The sequence below is a fragment of the Jaculus jaculus genome, chromosome X, assembly GCF_020740685.1.
Source record: "Jaculus jaculus isolate mJacJac1 chromosome X, mJacJac1.mat.Y.cur, whole genome shotgun sequence".
Taxonomy (NCBI): domain Eukaryota; kingdom Metazoa; phylum Chordata; class Mammalia; order Rodentia; family Dipodidae; genus Jaculus; species Jaculus jaculus.
The window spans coordinates 73,404,301-73,421,603 of record NC_059125.1 but is presented as its reverse complement, the minus strand read 5'-3'; positions in this window follow the sequence as shown (position 1 = coordinate 73,421,603).

Genomic DNA, 17,303 nt, shown 5'->3' with positions numbered 1-17,303 from the left:
AATCAACCATTCATGGCAAAACTGAAACCAATCATTTTCAAAATGTGTCAAACAATTGGAGAACAGGAATGCTCTCCATCAACTTCTATGAAGCTAGTATCCCCTAATACCAAACCAGGCATAGATGCTAAAAGAAAAAAAAAAACAAAAAACGATAGGCCTATTTCTCTGATGAATTTAGATACAAACTTCCTGAACAAAATCCTCACAAGCCAAATCCAACAACACATCAAAAGCATTATCCACCTTGATCAAGTAGGCTTCATTCCAGGAATGCAGGGGTGGTTCAACATATGTAAATCTGTCATGGTAATATACCACACAAATATACTTTAACACAAAAACCATATGATCATTTTGATAGATTCAAAAAAGGACTTTGACAAAATACAACATCACTTCATGATGAAAACATTGGACAGAATTGGCATGGTTGGTTTATATGTCAACATAATAAAGGCTATATATAAAGCTCCTAAAACCCAAATACTATTTTTTTATTTAATTAGTTTTCTATTCAGCAAATACAGGCAGTTTGGTACCATTGTTTAGGCTCATCTATGATCTACCCCCTCCCATTGGACCCTCCTTGTTGATGTAAAAGGGTCGTGCATTGTGGAGTTAGCGCCCAGTTATTGGTATGATAAATGTTTCTGCATATCCTGACCCAACATGTGGCTCTTACATTCTTTCCCCGCCCTCTTCCTCAAAATTTCCCTGAGCCATGTTGGGATCATTTTTGGTCTGATTCTGTGATGAGGTGTTGAGGGCCTCTGAGGCTCTGGCTCTCTGATTTGCTAGGAGTTTATTTTTCTCTGTGTTGGTCTCCTTCCCCAATGGGCTGGTATTTGGTTCATCAGGAAAACAGCACCTTTGCTTGTTTCGCTAAATTTACTTAGTTTCAGCCAAGGCCCTTTTGAGGTATGATGGGGCGGCTCTCTCTTTAGGATCTGCATCTGTCTGAAAAAGAGAAGCAGATTTTACAACAAAGAGTAAGTTAGTTCCAGGACAAATGAATTAACCTTTTTTGTTGTTGTTGTTGTAGTTGTTTTGTTTTGTTTTGTTTTGTTTTTCGAGGTAGGGTCTCACTCTGGCTCAGGCTGACCTGGAATTCACTATGTAGTCTCAGGGTGGCCTCAAACTCACAGTGATCCTCCTACCTCTGCCTCCCAAGTGCTGGGATTAAAGGCGTGTGCCACCAAGCCCCGCTTAACCCTTACTTTTTTTATAGAGAGTTTAATAGGTGTAGGCCCTCTTGTAGTCCATGACTGATGGTAGCTTGATATTGGAGAGAGGGTTTATGTTTGGAAATGTTTCTTATTTGTTTTCCAACTCCAGCTATGGGTCCCATACCACTGAGGGGATCAGTTAGCCAAATCAAGAGCAGTTGGTTCCCCACCATGGCTGTGTGCCACTATTGCACTTGTATGGGCATAATAATCGGTTATTTGTTGCTAAGTAATTTAGGCCATGAGTTGCTTGGAGAGATATTGGTTATTTCCCCCAGTGGTCCATGTAGCACCTTCTGGCACTAGATGTGCTGACTCTCTGGGGACTGACTCCCTCCTGGCTTCCAGCCATGTCGTTTCATTTTATGTGTCAGCTGTATATGGTGTCTTCAGCAATAGGGTCTTACCACTAACTTTTGGCGGGTAATCAAGTACTCTGACGGAAATCTGTCATTCTTTTAGGAAACCTTTTAGGTTTCTCTGATCAAAAGCTCATTGTGGGTGATAGCCTCATGCTGGTACTTGGAATCACAGGTCAGTGCCCATAGGTTAGTGTGGGGATGGTAAGGGTGGGGGAGGAGAATACAATACTGGAACCAAACAGCAAAAGTACCATAAAACTTTACATCCTAAAAGACAGAATAAATGGTTCAACCTTCACTATGTCCTTAGAATGAACACTTGAAACATAAGACCCTGAATAGGGTATAATGAAGACTAAACTTAATCTTCTCATGTTTCTGTCGCTCTCTCTTTATCCCTATTCTCTCTCCTCTCTATCATTTTATATCACTTCTCTTTTTCTTCTTTCTCTTCTTGGGCACTAACTTGTAACCCTAGTACCAGCATATGGCTATTATCCACAATGAACCCTTGATCATTGAGACCTACAAGGTTTCCCAAAAGAAGACAGATTTCTGTCAAAGTACTTGATGACCCACCAAAGATTAGTGACAATGCCGTACTGCTAAAGTCACCATATGCTGTTGAAATACAACATAGAATTACATGCCTGGAAGCTGGAAAAGAGTCAGTCCCCAGACAGCTCATCTATTGTCAAAAGGTGTTACATGTGTGAATTGGGGTAAATGACCAATATCTGTTCAAGCAACTCGTGGTCTAAACTACTCAGCAGCAATAACCTAATGTGACACTCACACAACTGCAATAGTGACACATAGCCATATTGCTAAAGCAACTGCTCTTGATTTGGCTAACTAATCTACTCATGGGAACATATCCCAAACTGGAGCTGGGAATCAAGTGAGAACCATATCCAAAATGAGCTCACTCTTCATTACCAATTTCTCACCAATTGTGAGCTACAAGAGGGCCTACACCTATTAAATTTTCTCTAAAAAGAAAGGTTTTCCCATTTATTTGGCAGTTACTTCACTTTCCATTGGAGAATTTACTTCTTTTATTTTTCAGATGGATGCAGATTCTGAGGAGAGAACCAGCCCATCACACTTCAAAAGAGCCCCAACTGAAACTAAGAGTATTTGGGGAAAAGATAAGAGTGTTGCTTTCTTGATGAGCATGGCACCAGAACAAGGGTGAAGGAGATAGATACACAGAACACTCAACTCCTATAAAACCAGATATCCAGAGACACAGAGGCTCCCAAGACCTCATCAATTAAGCATACCTAAAATGAACCCAACATGGCTCAGGGGAATTTGCAGAAGTGGGGGCAGAAAGAATGCCAGAGCCACACATTGGGTCATGATACATACAGACATTGCCTCATACCTATAACTGATGGCTAACCCCACAGTACATGACCCATATTCCCCAATGAGGAGTCCCTGCAGAGGGGGGAGAACATGGAGGAGGCTAACAATGGTACCAACTTGATTGTATACACTGTGTACAAAAAAAAATAATAAAAAACTACTATGTGATTTTACCACATTCCCAAAAGGATGGAAATCTTTAAAAAATCAAATGACAGTAAATCTTGAGAGCATTCAGGGTAAGACCATCCTTAATTCACTACTGGTAGGAATACAAACTTATAGAAGCAATATAGAAACTAACAAGTAGACTCCAGAAAATGATGTAAACAGTGCTACCAACTAACCCTGCCATTCCTCTAGTGGGCATCTGACTGAAGTGCTCCATGCTTCACTCCAGAAACATTTTCTTAACCATGATAGTAGCTGCTTAAGATTATCACAATGGATAAGAACTGGAATGAATCCAGATGCTTATCACTTGACCAATGGACAGTAAAGATGGGGTACATATACACAATAGAATTCTACTCAGCTCCAAGGAACAAAATGATATAATGAAATTGGTATGAATATGGTCAGATTTTGAACAGTTCATAGTAAGTAAACTCACCCATATATAGAAATACAAAAGCTTCATAGTCTACCTCCTCCATTGTTCCTACACTGGAACAACATGAATTGCTGTCATACCCAACAAGAAACTCAAAGTTCAGAGAAGAGGGATGGAAATGTTTGTGGAAGGAGACTGGCAAGGCACAGGGTCATGTAGATATAAACCATGACAAACCTAAAATGTATGGGTACCATAGAATACTTTCTCACCAAAGAAGACTAAAATATATAACCCTCAATAGGAGCATGGAGGGATTTTGTGGTAAGATGGGGACTGGAGAGAGTAGGCTAAAGCCTTACCCTCAAATGATTGGCACTGGCTGGCAAATCCAAGTACCAGAAATTGGTTACAACCCACATTGAGCTGTTGGCTGAAGAGACCTATGAGTTGTCTCAAACAAGACAAGTTTCTATCAAAGCACTTGATTACCCACCTAAATGGGGAAAGTAGATCCTATTGCTGATGAAACCGTATGCAACTAATGTAGAATATCATAGAATATCGAGAAATCAGGCTGAATCTGAAAGGAAGTCAGCACCCTGATAGTTAATTCATACAATGTTGAAAACATGAAATGAGATGCTGTACAAAAGCAGCCAACAATTCTTCAAGAAATCAGGGGACTACAGTATATCCAAGCAACCATCCTGACTAGAGGCGCACACCTGGGAAATAATGGCAGTAACCCTAGAAAGTAGCAAGAACATAGTACAATCATAATCTATCAACAGAATAAGGATCTCTGACTCCATGTCAGCAGATGAACCACCTCTAGCACAGAAGCTAAGGCCCAGGTGAAAATAGAAAAAAAAAAAAAAAAAAAAAAACCTTGTGAGATGAGAAAAAAATGCTGCCTCCATAAGGAACTTCAAAAACCTGTTTCTGTCAAACTGTAGAAGAGAACAGAAAACACTGGAACAAATAAGAGAAAAAAATGAAACTGATCAGCTTCTCTATGTCTAGAGGCTCTCAGTCTGAGCTCAGAGATAATGTGCAGCATCAGTCTGTGTCATCCTTCCTTGAGGAGTACAGAACACAGCACAAGGGCTCTACATCTGAGTTCTACATCAAGGATTCCAGATGGAATTAACTTTATATTTTTATGTTCATACACTGAACTTCCACCAACTGAGTTCACTATGGAAGCAACATTCTTGCTCATATCCTCAATTCCTCTGTGGTTTCATCTGTGGTTTGGCTGAAGTGTGAGAAGTAGTTTATCTCCTTGGGTCTCAGTACATTCTGAAAAAGAAGAGCCGATTCTCCAATGGAGAATGCTTTTTACATCATGTGTTCCCATTTGTCCATTTTTTTATTTTCGAGGTAGGGTTCGCACATGAGTCCAGGCTGACCTGGAATTCACTATGTAGTCTCAGGGTGGCTTCGAACTGATCCTCCAACTTCCGCCTCCCTAGTGCTGGGATTAATGGCATGTGCCACCCCACGCAGCTCATTTGTCCATTCTTGCTGTTACTTCTTGAGCCATTGGAACTCTTTCAGGAATAACCTTGTCTATAAAAAGGTGGATACTGGGGCTGGAGAGATGGCTTAGCGGTTAAGCACTTGCCTGTGAAGCCTAAGGACCCCAGTTCGAGGCTCAGTTCCCCAGGACCCACGTTAGCCAGATGCACAAGGGGGCGCACGCGTCTGGAGTTCGTTTGCAGTGGCTGGAGGCCCTGGCGCGCCCATTCTCTCTCTTCTTTCCCTGTCTGCCTCTTTCTCTCTCTGTTACTATCAAATAAATAAATAAAAATAAACAAAAATAAATTTTAAAAAGGTGGATACTGTATAATCAATTGAACCTGGATCATTAGGCTTCACAGGCAAATGTCTTAACAAATGGATGCAAAACCTGAGTGGACATAGAACCTGAGGAGAGAATCAGCCCACCACCCTCCTCAGCACCCCAGCTGAACAAAGAGTAATTGGGGAAATGAGCAAGAGTGCTGCTTTCATGGTGAACCTGGTATCAGCACAAGGGGGAAGGAGATAGACATAGAAAACACTCAACTCCTACCAAACCAGAGATCCAAAGACAAAGAGGCTCCCAAGACCTCATCACTGAATTAGACCTAAATCGAACCCAACATGGTTCAGGAAAGTTCCTAGAAGAGGGGCCAGAAAGATTGTTAGAGCCACAAGTTGGGACATTATGAACAAAGACATTGCCTCTTCCCCATAACTGATGGCTACCCCACAATGCATGATCCGCAATCCCCATGAGGATAACTGTCATCCCCAACAAGGAGGGCCCCTTAGGAGAGGGGAATGGAGGAGGCTAAGGATGGTACCAACATGTGCTGTTGACACACTGAGTCTGCACATAACTAATAAAGAAAAAATAAAATAAATAAAACAAAAAAAAGAAAACAGTCTTGATTCTTCTTTCATGTCATATTATATATGGAGTTATACATATGGTGTGTTGTTTTTGTGGTACATGTATGAACAGATGTGACACCCCATGAATTGCATGTGCTGAGACAACATGAGAAAATTGTATGTTTCTCCTTTATCATTCATGTGCATCTGTCATTGATATAGAGCCTCACTTATTGTAGAGTTTCCATTTTCATGAACTCTAGAAGTTAGTAAGTCTCTCGATTTACCACAGGCCTATGGTAACATGTCTGCATTGTCATCCCCATTCATTTATATGGGTGTTGCAGAATCAAACTCTAGAAGTTGCAGAACTCCTCAAGATTTTTTTCTTTTTGTTTTGTTTTGTTTTTCGAAGTAGGGTCTCACTCTAGCCCAGGCTGACCTGGAATTCACTATGGAGTCTCAGGGTGGCCTCAAACTCATGGGAATCCTCCCACCTCTGCCTCCCGAGTGCTGGGATTAAAGACGTGAGCCACCACGGTCGGCTAAGCTTTCATTCTTGCATAAGAAGCACTCATAACCTCCTGAGCAATCTCTCTAATTCCTGGCTTTATGCTTCTATATAAAATATAGTATTACTATATAAAATGAATACATGAGACATTTGCCGATCTGAGTCCAGTTAACTTCCCTTAAGACAATGATCTCCAATTGCATCCAATTTTCTAGTGACTTATATAATAACATATATATATATATATATATATATATATATGAGTTATATATATATATATATATATGAGTTATATATATATATATATATATATATATATATATATATATATACACATATATATAGTAGAGATAAATTTTCAAGTGGTGTGTTGAATTAAGAGTCCCTTGGGTATATACTAAGAAGTTGTATAGCTAGATCATATGGTACTTATATTTTTAGTTTTTGATAAATTTTTACAGTGATTTTAATAGTTTTAATAGTGGCTACATCAGTTTAAATTCCCACTAACAATGTACAATTATTCTCTTTTTGCCTCAATCATTGTCAATATTTGTTCATATTTATTATTATATCCATTTTGACTACAGTGAGAAGAAATCTCAATGTTGTTTTAATTTGCATGCCCCTGATGGCTAAGTAGGTTAGATTATTTTTTTATATTTTCACTGGCTGTTTTTGTTAAAACTTTTGAGAGATATCTGTTCATTTCATTAGTACTTTTAATTGTTGGGTTGAGGTTTTGTCCATTTTGTTATTTTTTTTCTTTATACATCCTTAAATATTAGTCTTTCATCTGATATGCAGCTATCAATGATTTTTACCCTTTCTTTAGTCATTCTCTTCACTTGACAGGTTTCTTTTTTGCAGAAGCTTTTTATTTTCATGCAAACTCAATTGTCAATTCTTATGTTTTAGTTCCAAAGCTTTTAGGATTCTTTGCAGAAAGTCCTTTCCAATTACATATCTTGAAATGTTATCTCTATTATTTTTCTCTAAAATTTTCCAAGTTTCAAGTTTTACACAAGGTCTTTGATCCATTTTTAAATTGACATTTTTACATTGTGAGAACAGTAAGTTCATACTACATACAGATGACAATTGAAGGAATCCTACACACTGAAGAGAAAGATTGGAAATAATTCATCAGAAGAGTAGATAAAAGGAAAAAAAAAGATAGGAAAAGTATCAAACATTACAAAAATGATAAAATACCAGTAATCAATACATATTTTCATATGAATATCTCAGTTATCCAAACAAGATCACACTATTGCAGGTGTGATGGTGCACGCCTTTAATCCCAGCACTTGGGAGGCAGATATAGGAGGATCGCTGTGAGTTCAAGGCCATCCTGAGACTACATAGTGAATTCCAGATCAGCCTGGGCTAGAGCAAGACCTTACCTCGAAAAGCCAAAAAAAAAAAAAAAAAAAAAAAAAATCACACGACTATAATTGACTTAAAATAGACCACATCTATTTGTTGCTTGCAAAATAAGCCTTTCACCGACAAATCCCAGTCTTTGTGTGAAAGGATTAAAGGAAATCCAAGTGAATGGAACTAGAGCAGGGAAGTATGAGAATATTGTACTAAAGTACAAACCAAAATTACTTAGAAGAGATAAAAGTCATTGCATATTAATTAATGAAAAAAATACATCAAGAGTACATTATAATTATAAACATATATGCACCAAACATTGGAGCACAAAACGAACACTTCTGCATTTAAAGGGAGAGATGACTTATCAAAGTAATAGTTGATAATGTCAATACCTCTCTCACCAACAAAATGTTCATCTAGAAAAAGTAATAAACAGAGACATCAATTATACATCAAATGTACTTAACAGACTTCTACAAAATATCTCCTTCAAATAATGCAGTATAGATATTTTTCAGCAGCCTATGAAAACTACTCTAAAATAGATCACATTTGAGGATACCAAGGAAGTGTTTGTTTACAAGTATAATAAATTAGAATTATTTTAATATTTTATCTGATCATAATGTAATAAAATGGTTTTAACAGAAAGACAAAGTACAGATAGAGAATGAACAACACACACTATTCCATAATGAATGGATCATCAAATCAATCAGGGAGGAACTTTCAAAAACTTCTCTAAGGGCTGGAGAGATTGCTTAGTGTTTAAAGTACTTGCTTGCAGACTGAAAGAACCCATGTTTTATACCCCAGGATCCACGTAAGCCAGATGCACAAAGTGGTGCATGTGCCTGGAGTTCGTTTATAGTTGCTGAAGGCCCTGGCATGCCCATTCTCTCTCTCTCTCTCTCTGTCTCTCTCTCTCTTTCTGTCTCTCTACCACTTTCTCATTCTGTCTCAATCAAATAATATAAAGTAAAAATGAAAACTAAAAAAATTCTATAAAATGCCACAATTTAATAAAATGCAAGTTAAAATAACAATAAAAAGAATAAGTGAACAAAAGAATTATTTATCTGATATATGTTTATCTTGTGTGTATTAACAAATTAAGGTAGATGATGATGATGATAATGATGGGTAGATAGAAATATACATCCATGCATAGATGATAGATATTATCTGTGACCATTTTGAACCTTGAGTTTTCTAATTTCTAATTAATGATTCTAATTTCACATGATTGTTTATTATAATTACATGAGTGGAATCTTATTATGAATTGACCTCTACCAGTTAATTTTATATTTCCATATATTCTCATGATAGTCGTCTTAATTTTGCTTCTAGCTGAAGCACTTTCTTAATTTGTTCTTGTTAGACTGGTCTAGTGGTAAATTCCTTCAGCTTTTATTTTTATTTGTCCAAGAAAGTGTTTTTTTTTTCTTTTCTCAAGCAGCATTACAATACAATATTTCTGAGTGGTATTTTAATTTTTTTATTTGAATATATATTCCTTCTTTCACTTGCCCTGCAAAGTTTATCATGATAAATCTGCTGATGGTATTATAATACATTATTTGTAATTTGGAAGTCTTTGTTCCTTGATACTTGAATTTTTCCTCTCTGTTACTATCTTTTTGCAATTTCATTACAACATGTCTCTATGTATTATTTATATTGTAGTTACTTGGGATCTACTGAGATTCATGAATATGGACGTCCATATTCCTCTCAAGATTTATATTCATAATTTATTTAAATAATCACTTTCTCTCATTCTCTCTCCTCTCTGAGAAATTTATGTGTTGTATATTAAATTGTTTGATGATATTGCATTTCTCATTGGTTCCTTATACATACTTAATTCACATTGTTTATTTTTGTTTTATTTGTTTCATTTTATTTTTCTAATTGGATAATTCTAAATTATTTGTCTTCAAGTTCATTATTACTTTGCTTTGTAGTATTGAGTCTGTTACTGAAGATCTCCTATTAATTGGTACTAGGAATCATGGGTGTTTGGCTCAAAGTTATTTTGTAATAAAATTTATTTTTAAAAAAAATTAAAATATTTATAAAACCTGTTCCAAATGCACAGAAATTATTACAATAAGATATTACATATACTATATATATAATATATATACTATATATATATGTATATATATATGTATATATATGTATATATATATGTATATATATACATATATGCACTATATATATATATATATATATATATATATATATATATATATATATATAGTATATAGTATATATATATTTTTCCAAAATCTCAAAAATTTAAGACAACTTATAAGCAGAGGAAAATTCACTTCATGGCAAAATATAAAAAATAGCTTATTCATCTGACATTAATTCTAAATTCACAAGAAATACTTCACAAATATTTCTGCTAGTATAGCAAAGTATTTGATATAACTATTTTACAAATAAAGAAGTCATTATGGATCACAGTTTGGGAGACTTCAGTCTAAGAATGAGTGACACACTAATTTTGACTTATGGCAAAGTAGTTAAGCTTATACTATTCTTTTTTTAATTTTTTTGTTTATTTTTATTTATTTATTTGAAAGTGACAAAGAGACAGGGAGAGAGAGAGAGAATGAGTGCACTAGGGCCTCCCGCCACTGCAAACGAACTCCAGACTCATGCACCCCCTTGTGCATCTGGGTAACGTGGGTCCTGGGGAATTGAGCCTCAAACCGGCGTTCTTAGGCTTCACAGGCAAGCGCTTAACCGCTAAGCCATCTCTCCAGCCCGAGCTTATACTATTCTTATACCATGATATTCATGGTATGAGAGAGTGTGTGTTGACACACAAACACTCATATAAAGAACAAGAGATACAAAGGGAGAATTGCACTAACTCCAACAATGGCTTTGCAGGGACAACCTCAGTGAAATAAAGACTTTCCATAAAACACCACCATCACCTAAATATTCCAATAGTCCCAATGGCATCACTCTGGAGATTAACTCATAATATCTTCCTTTCTGATGAACATTTACATTCCAAATCCATAGCAAAGGTTCCAAACTTTACTGTCACCTTCAAATGCAAAATTCATTAAACTCATAAATAAATGATCCCCCAATACTTGCTACTCTTTACTTAGGCATTTCTTAGGAGTCAAAGTACCAGGTCTCTGAGACTCAGAGCAAAGTCATTTTTGGATTCTTCTACTCTGAGGAAACAAAAGTCCAGAAAGAGCAGGGTAAAAAAAAAAATCCAAACTTTAGGACTAAGAAAGGATCCATAGAGGATAATTGCAAAGGTAGACTAAAACTCAGCAGGCCAAATATTTAATCTAGAATTTCCATACTTAAAACTTGAAGAAATATTTTGGTTGGATATAGGATACAAAGGGTTTTGCCAGTCTTATTTTTAAGGTTTTGTTCACAGAAGTCCACATAGCCACACCCTTTTGCTGGTTTTTGAAACTCCTACTACTTTACCCGGTCATTGTTACTCATGGCTAGTATTTCTGCTTCCTTTGGGTTTCCTCTGCAGCTTCAGCCTCAATCTCACAACTCCACTCATCATGCTGTCTAGTCACTCATGATCTTTTTTTTTTATTTTTGTTTTTTTTTGGGGGGAAGCTTTCAATACCCCAAATGTCTTACATTATTTGTATCCACAAAAACAACATCAGGCAGATGATGGGAAGGTTACCACTAGTACGATCTCAGTGCCTTCCCACTTTAATCATAGTGCAGTGGTATTTGAATGCATTGCTGGGTAGAAAAGGGAATATCAGGAAAATGGTCCAGGACAAGAATATTCTTTTCTTTTTCTCAATTTTTATTAACATTTTCCATGATTATAAAAATATCCCATGGTAATACCCTCCCTACCCCCACTTTCCGCTTTGAAATTCAATTCTACATCATATCCCCTCCCCATCTCAATCAGTCTCTCTTTTATTTTGATGTCTTTTCTGAGAAGTCATTGAAACACCAGAGGAAAGAGATTGAACATGTTTTTGTAGTTTCTTTTAAATTCTACCGCTTTCAACTTAAAAATACTTTTTCCTAAAGTTGTTCTGTGATGCCACTGTATTTTATTATATTATATTTATTATATTATATTATATTACATTATAATTTAGAGAGAGAGTGAGAGAAAGAGGGAGAGAGAAAAAATTCACCCCAGGGCTTCAGCCACTACAATCATATGTCAGACACTTGTGCCACCCAATGGACATGTTCAACCTTGCACTTGCCTCACCTTTGTGAGTCTGACTTATGTGAGATTTGGAGAGTCAAACATGGGTCCTTAGGCTTTGCAGACAAGCGCCTTAACTGCTAAGCCATCTCTCCAGCCATGTGATGCCATTTTATAATGTGAATGTCAATAAACAAGAATTCCTAGGTTATGTTCAAGCCTTCGGTGACAAGCTTTCTCAGTCAATTGGGTGTCTATAGAATGCTCTTGGTAATATATCATAAATATCACATGATGTATGTTGCAAATAATTATGAAGGTATAATTTAACTCTGACACATTCTGGAGGAGGTATGACACTTATCACATAGAAACATGATGGCAGATCACCAACAAGTATATTAGTACATTATTAGCCAATAATTGATAAGAGTAATAGGACTTCTCTTAACTTAATTACACATAGATTTCATGAAGGAATAAATGTTATCATCTAAGTATAATGTTACTTAACCAGCTTTCACAAATGTACTAAAATTGTGAAATCAATATTTGGAAAATCCATACAATGTCTTTTTAAAGAATAATTTTATTTATTGATTAATTAATCGACTGACTTTCAAGCTAGAGACAAAGAAAGAATGGGCCACCAGGACCTCCTGATGTTGCAAACAAATTCCAAATACATGTGCCAGTGTGCATCTGTCTTTACATGGGTTCTGGGAGTTAATCCCAGGTACTTAAGCTTTACAGGTAAGTCTTTTAGTTACTTAGAAATCTCTCTAGCCACATCCTTTTTGTTCAGTTTATCACTATCAGCTATATCATTAAAAACTCCACTTCTGTGTGATGCATTAGATTCATCAATTCTAAACTGATCTGCAAAGTTCATGTGAAGCAGCATTTATATGAAGAAGGCATTTGTATTTCTAGAACATTTTGTTAATTAATTAAGAATATCAGTGTGAACTACAGAAATATCTAACATTTTATATTTTTACTTAAAAAATTAAAATGTCACACTCTATTGGAGAATCTGCTCCTCTTTTTCACATGATCACAGAACCTGAGGACAGATTCAGCCTATCACACCTCACAAGGACCCCAGCTGAAACCAAGAGTGATTGGGGAAATGAGCCAGAGAGATGCTTTCTTTGTGAATATGGTACCAGCACAAGGGTGAGGAAGATAGACACAGAGAACACTCAACTCCTACCAAACCAGATATTCAGAGATACAGAGGCTCTCAGGACCTCATCACTGAAGTAGACCTAAAACAAACCCAACATGGCTCAGGGAAATTCACAGAAGAGGGGGCAGAAAGGTTTTTAGAGCTACAGCTGGGACAATATGCACAGAGACATTGCCTCTTCCCATAACTGATGACTACCCCCACAATTCACGTCCCACAATCCCCAATGCAGAGGGTCCCTTTGGAGGGGGGAGGAGAGGAAGGAGTTTAATGTGTTACCAACATGGCTGTTTGCAAACTGAACATGTGCATAACTAATAAAGAAAAAAATACCACATAATACATTGTATGCTCAATATTATGAGAATAATTACTGCAGATTAAAATATGTCTGGATTTTTTTTGGAGTATTACACTTCCCCATGCTAAAGAAAACTGAGTTATGTTATAGATGTGACACTTTTACTTAGCAAAAGTGATTTCCAGAGGAAGCAATTTTAATTCATCACTTTTAAACACCACAGTGTTTGACTACATGAAGTAGAAACTATTTCAAGCAGTTTAAAACTTTCAGTTTTAAGTGACATGTAATGATTTTGGAAGTTATTACCCTTATTATTGCCACAAAAGAAAAAAAAATAGGTATGCTTGAATGCATGAATCTTTCCCAAACCATCAGAGAACAGAGTTCAGACAAAAACTATTGCCTTGAGATTTGGCAAGAGATGCATGCAGAGATATACACATTAATCAAAATTGGTTTATCTCAATCAGAAACCATGGCAGCTATAATCAGGTAAGAATGCTATCCTGGTAATTTCACTAACTTACTGGAAGCTGTATATGAACTAACTTCAACATTAAAAAAAATAATCAAAACTGGAGGATTTCAGGGTAAGATGGTGGCTTACAAGCCATGCCAAACGAGCCTAAGGAGGGATTTAAGAAAAACCCCAGCAAAATACACTTTTCTTCTTAAAAGTGGAAGAGTAGAGGTTATTCTTAGACACAGCAGAGAAGCAGGAGAGTAAGACCCACCAGAAAAGCAAAGTCCCACTGAGGCTATTGTGGCCTGCCCAGTCCAGGGCAGTCCCGCCAGGCATGCCAGGCAGCAGCAGGAGCAAAAGAAGAAGCAGAGACCAAGCAACAGATTTTTCAATTCCATCAACCGTCTTGCAAAGTTAAGAAATCTGAAGGAAAGACAGCTGAGATCAACTAAGAGCTACTGAAAGTTTGAGCAACATCAGAAGTCTGAATTCTCCCATCCCCCACCATCAGAACTGCAAACCTCTATCATTCAGCCCAAAGTGGCAGTGCAGCCCCCAGAGTGGATCAGAGGCACTGCTGCACAGCCCAACACAGAGGGATGGAGGCGGCCACACAGCATTGGTGAGATTGGAAGCCACCACAAAAGGTAACAAGGCTGACTGACAAAAAAAAAAAAAAAAAAAAGACAAAAAAAATAGGTACACAGTCCTGCAAGAGCTAATCTATCTTTCCTTGTTAAGACAGGATATGGGATATATATTGTTGGTTGGCTTTACCATTTTCAAATAACTTGTATTTGGGGGTTGAATTTTATTGTCTTTGGTATATATATAGCCTTTGTTTTTTCTTCTTTCATTACTGGGGGCAGGGTCTGATCTGGATCCAGCTTGACGTGGAACTCAATTCAGAACAGATTAAGGGTGTAGAAAAACACACACTCTTAAGGATTTTGGTTTTATATGACTATCTTTTTTTGTTTTAATCCCCACAATTGCATACTTTGTGCTGTTTTGTTTTTTTTTTTTTTGATTTTGTATGTTACTCGTTTGAAGTTTAGAATTATTCCACCCAGTCCACGAGAATACTTGTTTAGCAAGCAAACCCAACACCTAGGATTAATTCTGTGGCTTGATTGGCAGACAACAGCTACACCTAGCACCTTGAACTCATATTCTGAGGGTATATAGAGGTGGATTGCCATGTCTGGGAACACTGCAAAATAAGAAAAATGGCAGGAATAAATGCATACCTTTCAATAATAACTCTTAATATCAATAGCCTCAATGCACCATGCAAAAGACAGGCTTGCAGACTGGATTAAAAGGCAGGATCCTGTCATTTGTTGCCTCCAGGAAACTCATCTCTCAATAAAAGAGAGACACTGCCTTAGGATGAAAGGATGGAAAATGGTATTTAAAGCCAATGGGTCTAGGAAACAAGCAGGTGTTGCTATCCTAATACCTGACAAGATAGACTTCAAATCAACATTAGTGAAGAAAGATAAAGAAGGTCATTTTGTACTGATTAAAGTGACACTCCAGCAGGAGGACATTACAAACGTAAACATATATGCATCTAACATGGGGGCTCCCATTTTCATCAAACAAACACTGGTAGATTTAAGGTCACAGATAACATCAAACACAATCCAAAGAATCAAAAAAAAAAAAAACAAATATTTGGTTCTTTGAAAGGATAAATAAGATTGATAAACCCTTAGCGAATTTGACCAGAAGAAAGAGAGAAGAGACAAAAATTAATAAAATTATAAATGAAAAATGCACCATTACAACAGATACCAAAGAAATTCAGACAATTATAAGGACATACTTTAAGAATATACATTCTTCTAACGTTGAAAATCTGAAAGAACTGGATGATTTCCTTGGTTCATATGGCCTACCAAAATTAAATCAAGCTGAGATAAATCATTTAAATAGACCTATAACAAGTACAGAGATACAAGCAGTTATAAAAAGTCTTCCAACTTAAAACAGCCCCGGTCTAGATGGATTCACTGGCAAATTTTACCAGACCTTCATGGAAGAGCTAACAGCAATGCTTCTCAAACATTTTCATAAAATAAAAAAGGAAGGAATTCTACCCAACTGCTATGAAGCCAGCATCACCCTCATACCAAAACCAGGCAAAGACAGAACAAATAAAGGCAATTACAGACCAATCTCCATCATGAACATAGATGCAAAAATTCTGAACAAAATATTGGCAAACAAAATACAAGAACATATCAAAAAGATTATTCAACCTGACCAAGTTAGCTTTATCCCAGGGATGCAGGGATGGTTCAACATATGTAAATCAATAAATGTAATACATCATATAAATGTTCTGAAGGACAAAAATCACATGATCATCTCAATAGATTCCAAAAAGGCATTTGACAAAATCCAACATCCTTTCATGGTAAAAGCGTTACAGAAACTGGGACTAGAAGGAACATATCTCATAATAAAAACTAATTATGACAAACCTACAGCCAACATAATACTAAATGATGAAAAACTTGAACCTTTTACACTGCATTCAGGAACAAAACAAGGGTGCCACTGTCCCCATTTTTAATTAGTATAGTACTGTAAGTCTTAGCTTCAGCAATAAGGCAAGAGACACTCATGAAAGGGATACAAATTGGAAAGGAAGACATCAAATTATCACTATTTGCAGATTATATGATTCTATACATAAAAGACCCTAAAAACTCTACCAGCAACCTGTTAGAGCTGATAAACACTTTTATTTTTTTTTGTAATATTTTTTTTTAATTTTTATTTATTTATTTATTTGAGAGCAACAGACACAGAGAGAAAGACAGATAGAGGGAGAGAGAGAGAATGGGCGCGCCAGGGATTCCAGCCTCTGCAAATGAACTCCAGACGCGTGCACCCCCTTTGATAAACACTTTTAACAATGTGGCAGGATACAGAATAAATACACAGAAATCAGTAGCTTTCCTATATACTAACAACAAATGTGCGGAGAATGAAATCAAAGAATCTCTCCCATTTACAATTGCTTCAAAATAAAAAAAAGTACCTTGGAATAAACTTAACTAAGGATGTGAAGGAGCTCTACAATGAGAACTTTAAAACACTCAAGGGAGAAATTTGAGAAGACACAAGGAAATGGAAAGATATCCAATGTTCTTGGATTATAAGAATCAATATTGTGAAAATGTCAGTCTTACCAAAAGCAATCTACACATGTAATGCAATCCCCATTAAAGTTCCAATGGCATTCTCAACAGGAATAGAAAAAATAATCCAAAATTTCATTTGGAAGCACAACAAACCTCAAATAGCCAAAACAATTACATTTTTCAGCAAAAAA